This window comes from Cyprinus carpio, chromosome B25 (assembly GCF_018340385.1).
Source record: "Cyprinus carpio isolate SPL01 chromosome B25, ASM1834038v1, whole genome shotgun sequence".
NCBI lineage: Eukaryota > Metazoa > Chordata > Actinopteri > Cypriniformes > Cyprinidae > Cyprinus > Cyprinus carpio.
The window spans coordinates 398,729-417,948 of record NC_056621.1 but is presented as its reverse complement, the minus strand read 5'-3'; the positions used below and the strand labels follow the sequence as shown (position 1 = coordinate 417,948).

The 19,220-nt window shown below is 34.0% G+C and overlaps 1 pseudogene; it reads right to left on the bottom strand.

The window, feature by feature from the left end:
• Positions 1–1,018: 1,018 nt before the first annotated feature.
• On the bottom strand, positions 1,019–19,211 carry LOC122142363 (annotated as a pseudogene).
• Between the last annotated feature and the right edge of the window lie 9 nt (positions 19,212–19,220).

The following is a 19,220-nucleotide window of genomic DNA, read 5'->3' as shown; positions in this document are numbered from 1 at the left end:
AGTGGGAAAATCACATGACAAATCACCCCCAAATATCAATTTTTCCTGCTCAAGAAATTTTTTTACCCCGTTTTTAAAGGGCCCATTTTAAGTTAAAAATTTGGGGAAAAATCATAATAATTTAAAAAATGTTAAAAAAAAAAAAATTTTTTTAAAAATTTAAATTTTCATTTTGAAAAATTTTTAAATGTTTATAATGTGGTTTGTAAAAGGGAAGGTTTCTTTTCTTGGAAAAAAAAACTATTTCCCTTATAAGTATTTTAAAAAGTAAAAAAGAAATCCTTTACAAGGGACAGCCCCAAAATTTCAGCCCGGGTTTTAAATCCTGCTTGGGGTTTCTTTTTGGGGCACTTTATTAAAACCCCCCGCAGTGTGCCCGAGGGTATCCCCACGGGGCAGGATTTCCAAGACGATTCTCAAAAGGGAAAAAACATAATTCAGAGAAAAGTTTGGTGCTTCCCCTTTTGGGGAAAGAAAAACATATCATATTTGTAAAACAAACATGAATGAAAAAATCGCCCAAAAAACCCCACCCCGCTTTTTTGTAAGGAAGTAGATGCTGGGTTGTGACGGAGGGGGTTTTTAGCAAAGGGGGGAAAAAAGGAAACCGGCAGGGGGGTTTCCCCCAAGGTGGGATGTAGATCTTGGATCCCAACTAAAACCCCCGAGATGGGGTTTGTAGGGCAGCCAGCAGATAAAGAAGGCCATGTTTCATGGCCGGGAAACCACCCGAAAGCTTTGCCGTTCCCCAAAGCCCGTTCTTCCCCCTTTGGAGTTCAATGTTTTTTTGATTAAAATGAGAAAACTCATCTGAAATTATAACAAGTCTTTTTTATTTCCCCGGGAACGATTTCCCCTACCTTCCCCCATGGACTGAGCAGTTCCCTTTTGCAAAAACACAATACAGCGGGGGGAAAGAATGAAGGACATAAATTGTTAGGAAGATGGGGGAAAACTGTATTTTGCTCAGGATCTCTCCCCCCCGTTAATAAACGGGAGGGTTGGACCCCCTCCCCCACTACAACTCCAAAAGAGCAGAGGAGGACGGCCCAGAAAAAGGGCAATAGAGCCAGAAAAACAGCAGACCCGGGGACCCTCCTGCAAAAGGTTCAGCAAAAAACCTCCTTGGGTTTGCCCCCCAGGGTTTGACCGCTCTTTATGCCGGGAAAAGTAAAGGAGGACAAAAAAACCCCAAGGCCTAGAAAAGAAAGACTTTAATGTTTGTTAAAAATATGTTTTTGGGGCAGTTAAGATTTTAAAGATTATAAAGTAAAAAAAATTTATGTGTCGGGGTTTCATTCAGTTTAAAAAAAGGCCCACTGAAATCTAAAATGGCCCAAAAATTTGAGTTTAATCAGCTTTTTATTAATTCAAAAATAATTTTGGCGTTTTAAACCCATTTTATATAATTAATAAAAATACCACAAAAAAACCCATAGAAAAAATAAAAAAATTGAAGTATTTAAAATTTTAATTTTTTTGAGAAAATAATTTTAAACCCTTTAAATTTTAAAACCCAAAATTTTAAAGGGTTTTTTAAATTTAAATTTTAAAATAAAATTTTTAGTATAAAAAATTTGATTTTTTAACTTATTTTTTAAAAAATTAAACTGCCTAAAAAAAAGTTTTTTTAAAAAAAAATTTCTCACGCATTTTAAAAAAAAAGTTTAAATATAAAAAGCTATTTAAGCTTTACTTTTAAAACTATAAAATATAAAAAATGTAAACTTTAAGTAAAAAAAAATTTAATGAACATTATAAATGTTTAATTGGACAGTTAAAAATAAAAAATTTGTTTTTAAAAAAAATCCCTTTTTACTCCCCAAAATGGGTTCATGAAAAACCTTTTAAAAAAACACGGGAATGCCCCCCCTTAAAAAAAAACCCCTTTTGGTAATTTGTGATGGGGGGACGAGGGCGAGCCGCAGCTGGAAATTTATAAAGATTGACAGGGCCCAGATGCGAATGATGAGTTCAGGCATTGAGAAATGACGTTTAAGAATCACCGCAAAAACAACAAGTTATTAAACACAAAAATATTGTTTAAAAAACATGAAAGTAGCTGTACCCCCACAGGGGGAAATTTTTAGGTTGCACGGGCATGCTTTATCGGTTGAAATTGATGCCCCCCAGGGCTGAAAGGGAGAGCTGATCAGCCCATAATGTTATAGTTTTTAAATGAAGGTTTAACACCCAAACCCCCCATGTTTTTTTTTTTTTTTGCTTCAAAGGAGCGGGGTAATCTGAAGCTTTGCTTAATTTTTAAAAGGCCATTTGTAAAAATATTTCCTTTGCTGGGAATTAATCATCTTTTTTATCAAAGCAGGGGCGGGATTTTGTTCTAAGATCATTTTTAGGGAAATAAATTTTTTTAAAAAAAAAAAAGAAAAAAAAAAATTCACAAAAACAATTAGTTTTTTGATTAAATTTATAAAAAACCCCCCAAAAAATATAAATACACTTCAAAAAAGGTTTAACCTTACACCCCGGAACAATGTAAAAATGACAAAGGAAAAAAAAAGTGTCACAGAAGTCCTTCCTTAAGTATCAAAAAAAAGCTAGGCAGACAAAAAAACTAGTTTTGCGTTCCAAATTCAACAAAGAAAATCCATCCATACTGGCGCTTCAAAACATGATGCAAATGTTCATACAATAAAAAAAATGTATATTTACCATGCAAGCAGAAATGCCCTACAGTAACGTGAAATAAAACAGTACAATACCTTGTTTACTGAAAGAGACACAAACTCTCATTGTACAGCAGCTATATATGTTTAGCTATAATGTTGATTTCTAAACAGTTACACAATGAAAAACATACAGCAGGGACCAAATGAAACCACAATGAAAATTTAGATTCAAAATAAAAATTACACCAATTTAAAATTTTGAAAACATTAAATAATAATAACAAATACATACTTGATGTCAAATTCCCATATATTTTGAAGTTCAACTTTTCACTCCATTTTTTTTTAATGTATATAATTTGTAATAAAAAGAACAGCAGTTTAAAAGATTGAGGTTGGTAAGATTTTTTAATGTTCTCTCTAATGTTCACCAAATGGCTGCATTTATTTAATAAAATAAATACAGTAATATTATGAAATACTGTATTATTCAAATATTTAAAACAACTGATTTCTAATTTAATAATTGTAAAAGTTTTATTCATGTGTCCCCTAATATACTGATTTGGTGCTGTTCTTATCAATTTTGAAAACAGTTGGTCTGCTTAATTGCAACAAAAAAAAACATAGTGGTTTCCCAAAATTTGAAGCCAATTGTATATTATCATCATCATCATCATCATACATTGCTAAACACAGTATGTAAGGCTTTTTAAAACATTAAACACTGTTTTTTAATGATCATTTCAAAATGAATATAGTGTCCATCTGCCTTCCTGAGAGTTTCCCTTTTGGTTCTAACAAAAGTTCTTCTTTATTAGCTTCTTGAAACCAGGTTCAGCTCAAAATCAACTTTTAACCCTTTCATATATACATACATTCACTTTCTGAGTGTCAAGTATTCTATCAATAGATTTATGAAGGCCAGTGATGAAAGAAAGGCACGAAATACAAAAATAAAAGCTCTCCTACACTACGAGGCACATGAAAAGCCACAATGTTCCTTAAGCACTCTCTCATCCATGTAGTGTTTTACATGGTATCAAAAACAAGGTATCACAGCACAGAAGTTATATGAAGTGACTCACCCACGTGTGTCTTTAAAACTAGAGCAGAATCTGACCGAAGTGATGTAACATTAACTGTTCTGTGGTATATGTAGATTTTAAAGCAAGTATCTTGTGTGGCCTCTCTACTCGGGTCTGGTGGTTGTGCTGTGGCTCTCTGGGGGATGTTCATGGCTCCGGTGCTGGTCTGCTCGGGCCAGATGGGAGACTCGTGCTGCAGGGGTGTGCGTCTGGGGTAGAAGGTGTGCTGGAGGTCATAGTTCAGCAGACAGCTGAGGGACGCCATGTAGATGTCGGCGAAGCGGGAGAGACGGCGTGTGAAGTAGGTTGGGTTGTGGTATGTACGGAAAAGACTACCAAACTGGGCATTGAAGATGTCTTTGGTCCGTAACCTGTTGGAAACAAATTGTTTTTAATAACTGGATACAAAAACGTGACACTTTTTAGCCATTTCAAACTCAATTCGAATAAAATACAATAACTCAAAACACCTAGGTTCATCTACACTATAACATTTAACATTCTGTGCCATCAATATAGCATACTGTTTACATTGGTTAGAAGAAAAATAATTTCTGAATGATTTTCAATGTCAAGTTTCTCTATAACGAACCCAAAAGTGTGTCTGTAAAGGTTATAGTAGTTAAAGGGATAGTTCACCCAAAAATGAAAATTCTGTCATTAATTACTTATTGAATAAAGACTTTATTTTTTTGTTTCCTTTGCGCACAAAAAGTATTCTGGTAGCTTCATAAAATTACAGTTGAACCACTGATGTCACATGGACTATTTCACCGATGTCCTTACTACATTTCTTAAAATTTTCAGTTGTGTTGCTGTCTAGCGGTAGAAAGTTTGGGATTTCACAAAATTTTTTATTTTTAAATTTTTGTTCCAAATGACAAAAATCTTACGGTTTGGAACCATGAGGTAGTAATTAATGATAGAATTTTAATTTTTGACTGAGCTACCCTTAACTAACCCCGAAAAAATTTACTTGAAAAAAAAAACTTAACAGAAAACAAAAAAATTTTTTATTTCATGGGGCACATTTTTAAAATTTCACTTAGTTAACTTATTTTTACTTCAGAAAAAAAAAAAATTTAATTTTAAAAAAAAATTTAAAAAATAGTATAAATAGTATCTCAATTTAAAAAAAAAAATACTGGTCTGTTTGTTTAAAAAAAAAAATTATTTAAAATATATATAATTTTTATAATATATCACACACAAAACCAAAAAACACACACACAACACACCAACCACAATAAAAAATTTTATATTATATTTAAATTATATATATTAATGATAATATTATAAAAATTTAAATTTAAAAATTTCATTATTTTTTTAAAATAGAATTTAAGGTTACCATCTCCCCCTTTTTTCTTTTGATCCCTGCTAAAATCCCCGTTTGTGCGCGGGGTCCGGTGCCCGCAACAAACGAAAATACAGCTTCAAAACTGCCCAAAACTAAAAAGTGGAAAGGCATATGGACAGAAAAGTGGAAAGGAAAGACATACAAGCGGGTTTTTTCAGTTGGGCGCATAAAGAAAAAAAAAAAAAAAACACAGCTATATTGGGTAGTTTTAGTTACCGCTAATATTGAATATATTTTAAATTAATGGTAATACGGGATATTTGCTTTTTAATTTTTTGTTTTTTTTTACATTAGATTATTTTATCTATGTCAATAAAAGAAATTTTTAAAATATTTTTGGGAAATTTTTTTTTGCTTTTAGGCACCCCGGGGTGGTCTGCCCTCATTTTTTTCCGCATCCCGGGGCCTGCAGCCAGGTCATGGTGGGACGTACCCCCTCAGTATCTGATTTTATTTTTTTACGACTCAGGAATATATCCTGTTTCCAACGGTTTCAGGGTGGCCCTACACACATCATGACTTTCTTCCCAAAAATTTTGCATAAATTTCATTGCTTTGATATCAGTACGGGGCATGTTGAACTTTTTAAATTTGACATGCCTGATTTTTATAAGAAAATTGCCATACTCTGCATCCTAAAATCCAAAACGACAATGAAATAAAAACTTTGATTAAAAATAACTAAACTAAATCTAATAAAAAAAGACTATAAGACAAGTTAAAAATGGATTGTGTTACCTATACAATGTGTACCTTATTTTCAAAACAAAAAACAGTAGGTTTTTGACAGCAGAAAATGACAAGAATGGATCCCCTTTCGGCAAGGCGTGTAAATGTGATCTCCAAGTACAAACCCTTTTTAGCCCCTCCAGCCGTAAGCCGCAAAACTCATACGTTCCCTGGCAAAAGAAAAATGAAAAAGATCAGATTCCCGCATCTTTTTCTGAAAAGAAACTTCGAGCTGAAAAAGCAGAAATCAATATTACCTGTTTTTAGTCGCCCTTTTCAAAGGTGGTGAATTTTGTCCCAACAACACCCTTTTTCAGTAACTCGCGAAGGGCTTCAGGAAACCGGGAAAAAAACCCCACAATCCCCCACTTTTTTGGGTTTAAAAAGGTTGGCATGCCCAAAAACCTCCTCAAGAACTTCAGATTTAAAAAAAGGAATGGATTATTTAGGGGGTTTTAGCGCTGCCAGGTTCAGCGGGGATTTTTTGGGTTTTAGGAACTTATTCCCCCTTCATTTAAAAAAAACCTGGCTTGTCGCCGCACATGCAACTCGAACAGGTCCCCCCCCATCTTTTCCCAAAAATGTAGTTCGCCTCATTTTTTGAATAAAGGAATTAAGACATTTTATTTAAACTGCATTTCACACACATTTTGTCAGAATGGGTTTTTTAAATAATTTGTAAAAGGGGTTTCTCCGCCATTAATTTCATTTTTCCTGGCATTGATGTTTATTTTTTTTGTTTTGTATCTTGTTTGATTACACAAATAAAAGGGCTGTTCTTCAAAAACACTTTTTTCCGTCTTAAAGCTTCCGTAAAACAGGTGGTCCCCTAACGATTACTTCTCTGAGAAAGGGAAAAAAAAAAGGTGTTACAAAAATTCAATGTGTGATTCAAAATTCAAAAGAGGGGGGGAGGGTTTACACAATAATCTATTAAAATTTAAAAATAATAAAATATAATATAATAATAATAATAAATAACACAGTAAGTTGATGATAAAAAGATAAATGTATAAAAGTTTCATTTATACTAATTCAGAGTACATTTATTTTTTTAATAAAATAATTTTAAACATAATTTATTATATTATGAGCAAACTGGATCCTATTTAAAATTTATTGGTTTGGTTTAAAATACATGTTTATTTATTTAAACAAATAAAAAATAAAATTTTTCAAAAAAAAATTCATAATTAGATTAAAATTTAAAAAATATTTTTTTAATTTCTGCTATCAATATAATATTTCCTTAAGTATATACAGTATTATTGTTATTGTTATTTTTTCATATAAATGTTTTTAATTTTTTAAGTTTTTTCAACACATATTATTTTCATTAATAGCAATTCCCCTGTATGTCATGGTTTTAAAATTTTATTTGTTTTAAACTCCAAGCGACATATTTCTATAATGAGGTTTTCATCAGGCCCAGGTAGAATCTTAGAAAAGAAAAAAAATTTCCCACAGCCTTCGCTGATCATAACCCCCCCACCCCTTGGCTCGGGGGAAATGGAGAAAAAGCAATCAGAAATTCGCCGTGTAAACTCAATGTTTCCAAAACCCAACAAAGCCCACCACGAACAAATTTAAAAATTAGTCATTTTTTTGGGTCAGTACATTCCTTTAGACTGAATTCTAATTAAGGGGGGAAATAAACCTAAAAAAATTTTCCTTTTATTAAATTACCTGTCTTTTAAAACCCAATAAAAAAATTAGAATTTTGGTTTTTAGAAGGACTTGTTACAAAAACTTTTTAAAAAAGATGTTCTCCATTGTCACAAGCTTTAAATGCATTAGGGAAATTTTTTAAAATTTTGCCAAGACCTTCTTCAAACGCATCAACCCCAAAATACCCCATTAAATTTTGGTTAAAAATTTGATTTTTATTTAAGGGGGTCCCCTGAACAGGGAAAAATTTTAAAATGTTTTTTTTTAAAGATGAAAAGGCCTTCAATTTTTCTGAAAAACAAACGTAAACAGGATTTTGGGAAAAGTAAACTGCCATGGTGTGACGTGGGGGGTCTGTATTTAAAATTTAAAAAACTGTTAAGACTAATTTTTTTTTATTTGTTACCGTTGTCATTGTTTCATTTTTTTGCAAAATTAAAAAAAAATTTAATAAAAATCACAAAACAAAATTTAAAAAAAGGAGCTTACCATTGTAGAAATAGATCCAGGGGACATGGGCTTTAAAAAGACCTTTTTTCCCGGAGGTTAAGGCCCCACAGCCATTAAAAGAAAAGCGAAAAATAGGGGGCCATTTATTATATGTCATCAATCATTTATAAATATTTGTAGTATTAAACATTTAATATTATATATATACATATATACATACACACACACACACACACATATATATATATATATATACACACACACACACATATATATACTATTAAGTATAATTTATTTCTTACATAATTATTTAAAATCTTTTTTATAGCCTTAATTAAAAGCCAATTTTTAAATGTTTGTATATTATAATATATAATATTTTTTAGTATTAAACATTTGATTTTTTTAACATTACATTTAAAAAATTAAACTGCTATAATTAAGTATTTTAAAAAAAAAATTCTCACGCATTCTAAATAAAAGCCTTAATATAAAAGCTATTTAAGCATTACATTTAAACTATATAAGATGATAAAAAAAAAATTTTTGGTAAAACAAAATAACCCTTTTTAAGTAAAACATTTTATGAACATTATAAATGTTTAATTTGACAGTTACAAATATTGGAATATGTATTAAATAAATACCATTTTAACTCACCAAAATATGTTCACTGCAAAACCTTGAAAAACACAGAATGCCATCCACCTAAAAAGAAAGCGACCTTGTACTTTGTGTATGGTGACGAGGGCAGAGCCGCAGCTGGCAAGTCATGAGATTCTGACACGGCCAGACTGAGAATGATGTACGTTCAGCGCATTGAAGAAATGCACGTTTCTTAAGCATCCCAGCAATCAGCCAAACGTAGTTATTAAACAAAAGAAAATATTGTGTTTATAAACATGATGTATTACATATGGTGCTGTACCCACATGCTGTAGCCCACAGGGTGGAATTTTATTGAGTTTGTATTTTGTTGGTGATTTTTCTGTTGTATTGGAAGAGGAGAGCTGATCATACCATCAGTGTTTATCACTTTAAAATGAGAGTCTACAAGCTAAACCTGATTTTTTGTTTTTTTTTTTTTTTTTTTTTTGGCTTTATCCCAGCAGACCAGTAATCGTAAGCAGCTGCTTAATTGGTAAAGGCCATGTGTCCGAAATTACTCTTTGCTGGCTAATTAATCATCTTATCTTTATCAAAGCCGCCTGTCTGGGATTTTTGTTCTAAGATCATTTTATATGGATAATAAATGTTGGAAAAAAAGAAGAAAAAAAATTCACAAAACAATTAGTAATTTGATTCAATTTATAATTTAAATATCCCAAATAAATACACTTCAAATAGGGCTTAACGCATACGCCCATTTGAACAATGTCAAATAATGACACTGTCGCCAAAAGTGTCACAGAAGCCTTCATTAAGTATCAAACAAAAGCTAGGCAGACAAAAAAACTAGTGTGCGTTCTCAAATCCAAACAAAGCAAAATCCCTCCAGTACTGGCCGTTCTTCCCAAAAAATGATGCCACGGTTCCTGACACTCATCAAAAATGTAATTATGTTCCATCCAAGCAGAAATGCCCTACAGGTTAATCGTGAAATAAAAAACATACAATACTCTTGTTACTGTTAAGGAGACACACAAACTTCGCAGTGTACGGCGATTTTTTTTTTGTTTTTTATATGTTTAGCTATAATGTTGATTTCTAAACATTTTACACAATTGATAACATCAGCACGGTGACCAAAATGAAACCACCCAGGAAAATGGAGATTCAAAATACCATTACAACCAATTTTTTATTAAAATTTTGAAAACATTAAATACAAATACATACTTGATGTCAAATTCCCACTAACTATTCGTTAGAGCAACAGTTCAACTTTTCACTCCATTTTTTTTTAATGTATATAATTTGTAATAAAAAGAACAGCAGTTTAAAAGATTGAGGTTGGTAAGATTTTTTAATGTTCTCTCTAATGTTCACCAAATGGCTGCATTTATTTAATAAAATAAATACAGTAATATTATGAAATACTGTATTATTCAAATATTTAAAACAACTGATTTCTAATTTAATAAATTGTAAAATGTTATTTATTCATGTGTCACATAATATACTGATTTGGTGCTGCTTCTTATCAATTTTGAAAACAGTTGGTCTGCTTAATATGCCAACAAAAACACTAGTGGTTTCAAACTTTTGAAGCCAATTGTATATTATCATCATCATCATCATCATACATTGCTAAACACAGTATGTAAGGCTTTTTAAAACATTAAACACTGATTTTTTTTAATGATCATTTCAAAATGAATATAGTGTCCATCTGCCTTCCTGAGAGTTTCCCTTTGGTTTCTAACAAAAAGTTCTTCTTTATTAGGCTTCTTGAAACCAGGTTCAGCTCAAAATCAACTTTTAACCCTTTCATATATACATACATTCACTTTCTTGAGTGTCAAGTATTCTATCACTTCTTGTTATGAAGGCCAGTGATGAAAGAAAGGCTAACTACCGAAATACAAAAATAAAAAGCTCTCCTACACTACGAGGGCACATGAAACACGCCACAATGTTCCTAAGCACTCTCTCATCCATGTAGTGTTTTTTAACATGGTATCAAAAAAACAAGGTATCACAGCACAGAAGTTTATATGAAGTGACTCACCCAGCGTGTGTCTTTAAAACTAGAGCAGAATCTGACCAGCAAGTGATGTAACATTAACTGTTTCTGTATGGTATATGTAGATTTTAAAGCAGTATCTTGTGTGGCCTCTCTACTACTCTGGTCTGGGGGTGGTTGTGCTCCTGGCTCCTGAAGGGGGATGTTCATGGCTCCGGTGCTGGTCTGCTCGGGCCAGATGGGAGACTTCGTGCTGCAGGGGGGTGTCGTCTGGGGTAGAAGGTGTGCTGGAGGTCATAGTTCAGAGGGACAGCTGAGGGAACGCCATGTAGAAGGTCGGACGAAAGCGGGAGAGACGGCGTGTGAAGTAGGTTTGGGTCCATGTGGTATGTACGGAAAAAGACTACCAAACTGGGCATTGAAGATGTCTTTGGTCCGTAACCTGTTGGAAACAAATTGTTTTTAATAAACTGGATACAAAAACGTGACACTTTTTTAGCCATTTCAAACTCAATTCGAATAAAATACAATAACTCAAAAACACCGTAGGTGTCAAATCCACTATAACATTTAACATTCTGTGCCATCAATATAGCAACTGTTTACATTGGTTAGAAGAAAATAATTTCTGAATGATTTTCAAATGTCAAGTTTCTCTATAACGAACCCCAAAGTGTGTCTGTAAAGGTTATAGTAGTTAAGGGATAGTTCACCCAAAAATGAAAATTCTGTCATTAATTACTTATTGAATAAAGACTTTATTTTTTTGTTTCCTTTGCGCACAAAAAGTATTCTGGTAGCTTCATAAAATTACAGTTGAACCACTGATGTCACATGGACTATTTCACCGATGTCCTTACTACGTTTCTTGAACATGTCAGTTGTGTTGCTGTCTATGCAGGGTCAGAAAGCTCTCGGATTTCATCAAAAATATCTTTATTTGTTATAATCTTGTTCCAAAGATGAACAAAGATCTTACAGGTTTGGAACGACATGAGGGTGAGTAATTAATGATAGAATTTTAATTTTTGACTGAGCTATCCCTTTAACTAATTCCATCGAAAATAATTTTACTTGAAAAAAAATAAACATTAACAGAAAAACTAAAAAATGTTTTATTTCAGCTAGGGCAACATTTCTTATTTTCACTTAGTTTAACTTAGTTTAACTTCTAGTAAAATAAAAAATTTAGTATATTAAAAAATAATTAAAAAATAGTATATAATAGTATCTCAATTTCATAAAAAAAAAAATACTGGTCTGTTTGTAATTATTAAAAAAAAAATTACCTTAAAATATATATATATATATTTATACATATATATACACACATACATACACACACACACACACACATACACACACACATATAATATATATATATATATATATATATATATATATATATATATTAATGATAATATTATAATAGATTATAATATATAATATCATTATTTATATTATAATAGATAATATTAAGGATTACCCTCATCTCTCCTCGCTTTCATTGATCCACTGCTGAATCACCGTTTGTGACGCGGGGTCCTGGTTGACCTGCAACATAACGAAAATACAGCTTCATAACTGCGCCCAAAACTAGCCAAAGTGGAAAGGGAGCATATGGACATGAAAATGTGGAAAGCTGAAATGACATACAATGCAGTTCTTTTCAGTTGGGCGACATCAAGTAAAAAAAAAAAAAAAACACACGCTATATTGGTAGCTTATTAGTTACCAGCTAATATTAGAGATATATTTTAATTTAATGGTCCAATCTGGATATTTGCATGTTAATGGTTTGCTTTTTTTTTTACAGGATAATTAACTTTATGAACTAATGCTCAAATAAAACACATGTTAAAATAGTTTTTTGGTAAGTTTGTTTTGTCCATTTAGCGCACCGCCAGGGTGGTCTGACCTGCCTTTTGTCCAGCAGTGCAGATTCCAGGTCAGGGCCTGCCGCCAGGTCATTGATTGTGGAAACGTACTCCTCATTATTCATGTTTGATCTCTTTAACGCAGCTCAGGAATGATAGCTTCCTGTTCTCGCAACCGTGTTTCAGGGTCAGGTCCTACACACTCATGACATATTACTTACATCAACATTTGCATAATCTATTCATTGTCTTTGATATCAGTAACAGGCATGTTGAGGACATGTTTTATTTGCCATGCACTCGATATTTATGAAGAACTATTGCCAATACTATACTCTGCATATCCTAGACATTCCAAAACGACACCGGCATATAAAGCAATAAAACTTTGATTGAATTAGACAATAACCTTAAACTCATATACATAATTATCAAAAGAATGAGAAGAGCATAGTTCAAAATGGATTGTGTTACCTAGTATCAATGTGTACGAGTTATTTCAAAACAAAAAATCCGTAGGTTTTGTGTACACGCAGAAAAGGACAAGATAGGATCCTTACGGCTTAAGGTCGCTGTCAATGTGAATCTCCGAAGTACAAAACCTTTGAGCCCCTCCATCCTGTAAGAGCCGCACAAACACTCAGACAGGTTTCGCCTGGAAAGAGAGAAAGTGAACAGATCCAGATTCCAGCATCTTTAACTGACTAAGACAACAGTTCGCAGCTGAACAGCAGGATAAGTCCGATATTCCCTGTTTATAGATCTGTCCTTTCTCAAGGTGGTGAATTTCCCTGTCCCATAGCAAACACGCCTTTATCAGTAACTCGTCTGAATGGTCTTCAGAAACGCGAAAAAAACAACACAAATACAAAATACAACACAACACTTTTTGGATTCAAAAAAAGGGTTGGCAATGCCTAAATAAAATCCCTCCTCAACGAATCTGTCAGATTTTAACAAAGGAATGATTGATTTTAGCGAGCGATCAGCGCTGCCAGGTTCAGCGGCACTTCTATGGGTTTAGGAACTTATCTCCTGTCATGAAAAAAAGCCTGGCTTGTCGCCGGCACTATGACAACATCGACACAGGTCCCGCATGTCTTTACCAACGATGTAGTTCATGCCTCGAATTTCTGAATAAAGGAATTAATACATTTTATGTGCAAACATGCATTTCAACACGAGCCAGGTCGTCAGAATGGCTGTGTAAGTAATTCTTAGTAAGGTGGCTCTCCTGCCATGTGAGATGCATTTTTTTCCTGTGCATTGATGTTTAGGTTGAATGTAGTAACTTGTTTGCACTTACACAAAATAAAAAGGGCTGTTCGTGATCAAAAACACTTCTTTTCCGTGCTTAGATAGCTTCCGTAACACAGCATGTGTCTGTTCATCCGTACCAGATATACTTCGCCTGCAGAAAGGAAAAAACAAAGGTGTTACAAGAGAAGATTCAAATTGTGTGATTTCAATAATTACACAAGAGGGTTGTGAGGGTTACACACCACTGTCATCCTATTACATTGAATACTAATAAATAATAATCATAATAATACTAATAATAATAAATAATACAACAGTAGTATTTTGATGATAAACTAGATAAATATGTTATATAAATGTTTACATTATATACTAATATTACAGAGTACATCTTTATTATTAATAATAAAATAGATTAAGCATTCATTGCATTATTATTATAGAGCAAACTGCAAGATCCATATTATAAAATTTTATACGGGGTTTGGTACAGTACATAGTTATTATTTATTAATCACAATAAATAATAATATTACTAAATAATAATTCGATAATTAGATTAAAAATTTAAATTAAAAATAGATTTTATTTAATTACTGCATATCAATATAATATTACACTTTATATTGTATATTACAGTATACTATTGTTATTGTTATTTTTGCATATTAATATGTTATATATTTTTATACAGTATTTTACAACACATATTTATTATCATTAATATGCAATTCCCGTGACTATGTCATGTTAAACTTTTATTTGTTCAGATCTCTCAAGCAGACATATTGCTATAATGAGGTCTTCATGCAGGCACAGGTAAAAACTCTTAGAAAAAGAAAAGAAATTAACCGTTTCAGCCTCTACCGCTCGATACATAATCCCTCTGACGTGGACGTCTCCTATGGCCTCGCTGGAAATGGAGAAACAGACCAGATGCAGAAATATCAAAGCCAGTGTAACATCAATGTTCTGCACTGAAACCACACACAAAGCCCTGACGCACTGCCAGACACCTCCTGTGAAAGCTCTCGTGAGGGTCATTTCATCTGGGCTCAGTCACATGTCCTTTGAGACTTGTTAATTCATAATTACAGGCAGGACTAAACGTAAGAGCAATGGTGTGCGTCTTTTATTAATTACACTGATCTTCAGAACCAATAAAAAGACATTAGTCCCCATCTGTAAGCCCTTCCTTTTCTCCAGGCACATGGCACAGATTGTGCATCCAAACGGTTCCTCTAAAATCAGACTGTTCCTTTCCATGCTGCTCACAATGAACTTAAATAGCACCTTCAGGAGCTACATATTTATTCAAAATCTGTGCTCAGAGATCACTCCTCTCTCTGTGCTTTCAGACATCTGCATCACCCTAAATACGGCAGCACTCTATACTAATATCGGTGAAGGAAATCTTGATTTCTGATTCGTAAGGTGAGTCCTGCTCTGATACACGACAACGGTTTTGAGGAACAACTGTACCTTGACGTCTTTATAAAGATGAACAGGCTCGTAGTCAATGTTGTGCTTCATGAAGTACGCTCATTAACGCATAACAGGAGCAGTGTCATTTCTGGCAGGGAGAAGATATCCATGAACTGCTTCATGGTGTGACCGTGAGAGCTCTGTATGGAGAGATTGAAAGAGCTGTTAAAGGAGCTCATATTTACTGCTGTACTTCTGTGTGAGCTGCGCTTGCTACATTGCTACTATTTTTCCCGCAAAATTTCAACAAAATTACACTAATGTCAGCACAAACAAAACTCTTGACAAGCAAAAGAGCCCAAGCTTACAGGACCTTGCCATAGAAGTCACTCATGATCTCGAGGGGTACATGGGAGCCTTCATACATCGCAATGACCTCCTTTTCCGGCACAGGATTAAGGCCCCTACAGAAACATTTAAATGACAATAAGCGAAACCTATGCTGCGATTAAAGGGATAGTTCACCCCAAAAAAAATTAATTCTGTTATTATTTACTCACTCTCATGTGGTTCCAAACCCGTAGGACCTTCGTTCATCTTCTGAACACAAATTAAGAATATTTTTGATGAATCCATGAGCTTTCTGACCCTCCATAGACAGCTATGCAACTGACACGTTCAAGGCCCAGAAAGGTGGTAAGGACATCATTAAAACAGTCCTTGTGACCACAATGTTACGAAGCTACGAGAATACATTTTGTGCGCAACAAAAACGTGAAAGTATTCTAATAGCTTCATAAAATTAAGGTTGAACCACTGATGTCACATGGACTCTTTTAACAATGTCCTTACTACGTTTCTAGGCCTTGAATGTGTTAGTTGCATTGCTGTCTATGGTGGGTCAGACAGCTCTCGGATTTCATCAAAAATATCTTAATTTTGTGTTCTTAAGATAAACAAAGGTCTACAGGTTTGGAATGACATGCGGGTGAGTAATTAATGAGAGAATTTTCATTTTTTTCCGGTGAACTATCCTTTTAATAATAATGTATAAAAATCATAGTAGATGTTTGTTGCACTCTACCTGTACACTGTACCCAGCTGGATATAATGAAAGGCATCAATCTTCATCAGTAAGGCCTAGTTACCAGATGAGATTGATAGGTTAGCCAGGATACTTATAAAATTATAACAATTTTTCATCTACAGTAGATCATGACTGGACACGTACCTTTTGAACATCATAGTGCAGACCACGAATCACAAAATTCGGTATATAATCATATTCCCTCAGTCCCTCTGGATACTGTTATGTGGGACAGAAAGAAAACATTAATTTGCTGAAACTAAGTGTTTAATTTCTGTGCCACTTAGTAATTCTTACAAAATTTAACAATATTTATATACATAAATGACATCTTGGGTCACTGGGTCACCCTGTGCTCGTTGATGAGGATGTCTCGGGCGATGTTGAATATGAGTGTGTGAAGGTGACTGGAGTAGAACGCCAGTGTGTAATCATAGTCAAAGCCATAGATCTCAATGTCCTGCAAACTCATCTGATCATTAGCAAAGATGGTGTCTGGGTTCACAAAGTTCTTTGATATCACAGGAATTAAATCTGTTTGTGGACATAAAATAATTATGTTAATAAATAATTGACCTTTTAAATTCACATTTTTATTATGTTTGCCAATTTTTTAAAAGAATATAATGATTTAAGAAGGAACTAAAAGGATTAGTGATTTACATGTAATGAGACATTAATTATGAAAAGGAAATCTTTGTATGTGTGTATATTCTCATGTAATCGTCAGTATTACCGTTTCCTACAACAAAAACTTACAATTTAAAATAAAATATTTTAATTGAATTAATGAAAATATTAAAATGAAGTTGTAATAAAATAAAATGCACTAGATGAAAATATACATTTAAAGCACTTAAACGATAATTAGAAACGCTGCCTTCAGCAATGCTTACTGTAATAAAGTAAGCTGTAGTTGAAATACTAAAATTGCTTAATTTGAAAACGAAATAAAAATGTATTAAAGCTACATAGATTTTAAAAATAAGTATAAATCATATAACATCATCAAAACCTTAACTAAAATAAAAATGTAAGAATAAAAATAAACAAGAATTTTAAATATATTGATAAATACTACAAGAGTATGTTAACATAATAATGACTAATGACTTAATTTTATAGTCCGAGCAGCTCTCTCTCTATATAACATTTTATATTATTACGCAGGTACATATTACAATTATAGAATAAATAAAAAAAAGTTATTAAAAAAAATGGTTCTCCAGTACATAAATCAAATGTATTTATAGTCATAAAACAGCATGGTGTCCAATCATGACAGAGTAACCAGCATATATCATTTCAATAAATATAACTCAAATCTAAATACTATAAACAGTATAAAGTAGGTTAATGCCAGGATAAAATAGAAATAAAATTATACATAGATAGTCAATATACAGTACAACATCTAAGTCGTTTGAAAAACTGGTTCTGGCTTATCTGAAGGACATCACTGGACCCTTGCTGGACCCCCTGCAGTTTGCTTACCGAGCAAACAGGTCCATGGATGATGCAATTAACATGGGATTGCACTTCATCCTGCAACATCTGGACAGAAAGAGGACTTATGTGAGGATCCTGTTTGTGGACTTTAGTCGGCTTTTCAACACCTCATCCCAACAAGCCCTCCAGACCAAACTGACCCAGCTCCTGTTCCTAGCTCTATCTGTCAGTGGATCACCAGCTTTCTTACAGATAGGCAACCGTTAGTGAGACTGGGGACATTCATGTCCAACAGCTGTTCCACCAATACTGGTGCCCCTCGGGATGTGTTCTCTCCCCACTGCTCTTCTCGCTCTACACCAACGACTGCACCTCCAAAGACCCCTCTGTCGAGCTCCTGAAGTTTGCAGACGACACTACAGTCATCGGCCTCATCCAGGACGGTGACGAGTCTGCTTACAGACAAGAGGCTTAGCAGCTGGCTGTCTGGTGCAGTCTTAACAACCTGGAGCTGAACACTCTCAGAACAGTGGAGATGATTGTGGACTTCAGAAGAAACCCCCCTGCACTCCCCCCACTCACCATCATGAACAGCACTGTGACTGCAGTGGAGTCATTCAGATTCCTGGGAACCACCATCTCTCAGGACCTGAAGTGGGACAATCACATTGACTCCATTGTTAAAAAAGCCCAACAAAGGTTGTACTTCCTTCGCCAGCTGAGGAAGTTTAACCTGCCACAGGAGCTGCTGATTTGGAGTCTGGTTTGGTTCAGCTACAAAATCAGACATCAGAAGACTACAGAGAATGGTTCGGACTGCTGAAAGGATTATTGGTGCTCCCCTGCCCACCCTTCAAGAACTGTATACGTCCAGAATGAGGAAAAGGGCTCAGAAAAACACTCTGGATCCCTCACATCCAAGTTATCCCATCTTTGAACTTTTGCCATCTGGCCGGCGCTTCAGGGCCGAAAATACCAGGACAGCCAGGCACAAGAACCAGTTTTCTTCCCCCAGGCAATCTACCTCATGAACAGTTAAACGTTCCCCACTTATGCAACAAAAATGTGCAATATCCTTATATTTATTTGTTACCCACTCCATCAAGTACATCTCTGCATCTCACTCTATTCTATTCCATTATCATTTATAGAACAACTGTTCATACAAATTATTTATTTTCCTATTTATTTTGCAATATTTGTCTTTTTTTTTTTTATTTTGTCTGTGTTGTTGTCTCTGTGTGCTGGAAGCTTATGTCACTAAAAAAAATTTCTTGTATGCGCAATCATACTTGGCAATAAAGCTCTTTCTGATTCTTAAAATACCTTTTTGCCCTTTGACAGATGACCAGAGTCTTAAGAGGAATCAGGCATTATCTGAACTAACCTTGCGTGTGCTGTTTGGTTTCATTGTAAACGGACCAGAGCCAGCTGGTCTTTGTCGACGCTGGAGCTGGTGCACATGTTCCCTTCTGGCAGCTGTCCCACAGGAACCTCCCTTCTGCGGGACACGAGAGCAGATCTCGAGACCCACGGCGTGCTGGTGGTGTTGACCGGTCCATATCCCGCTT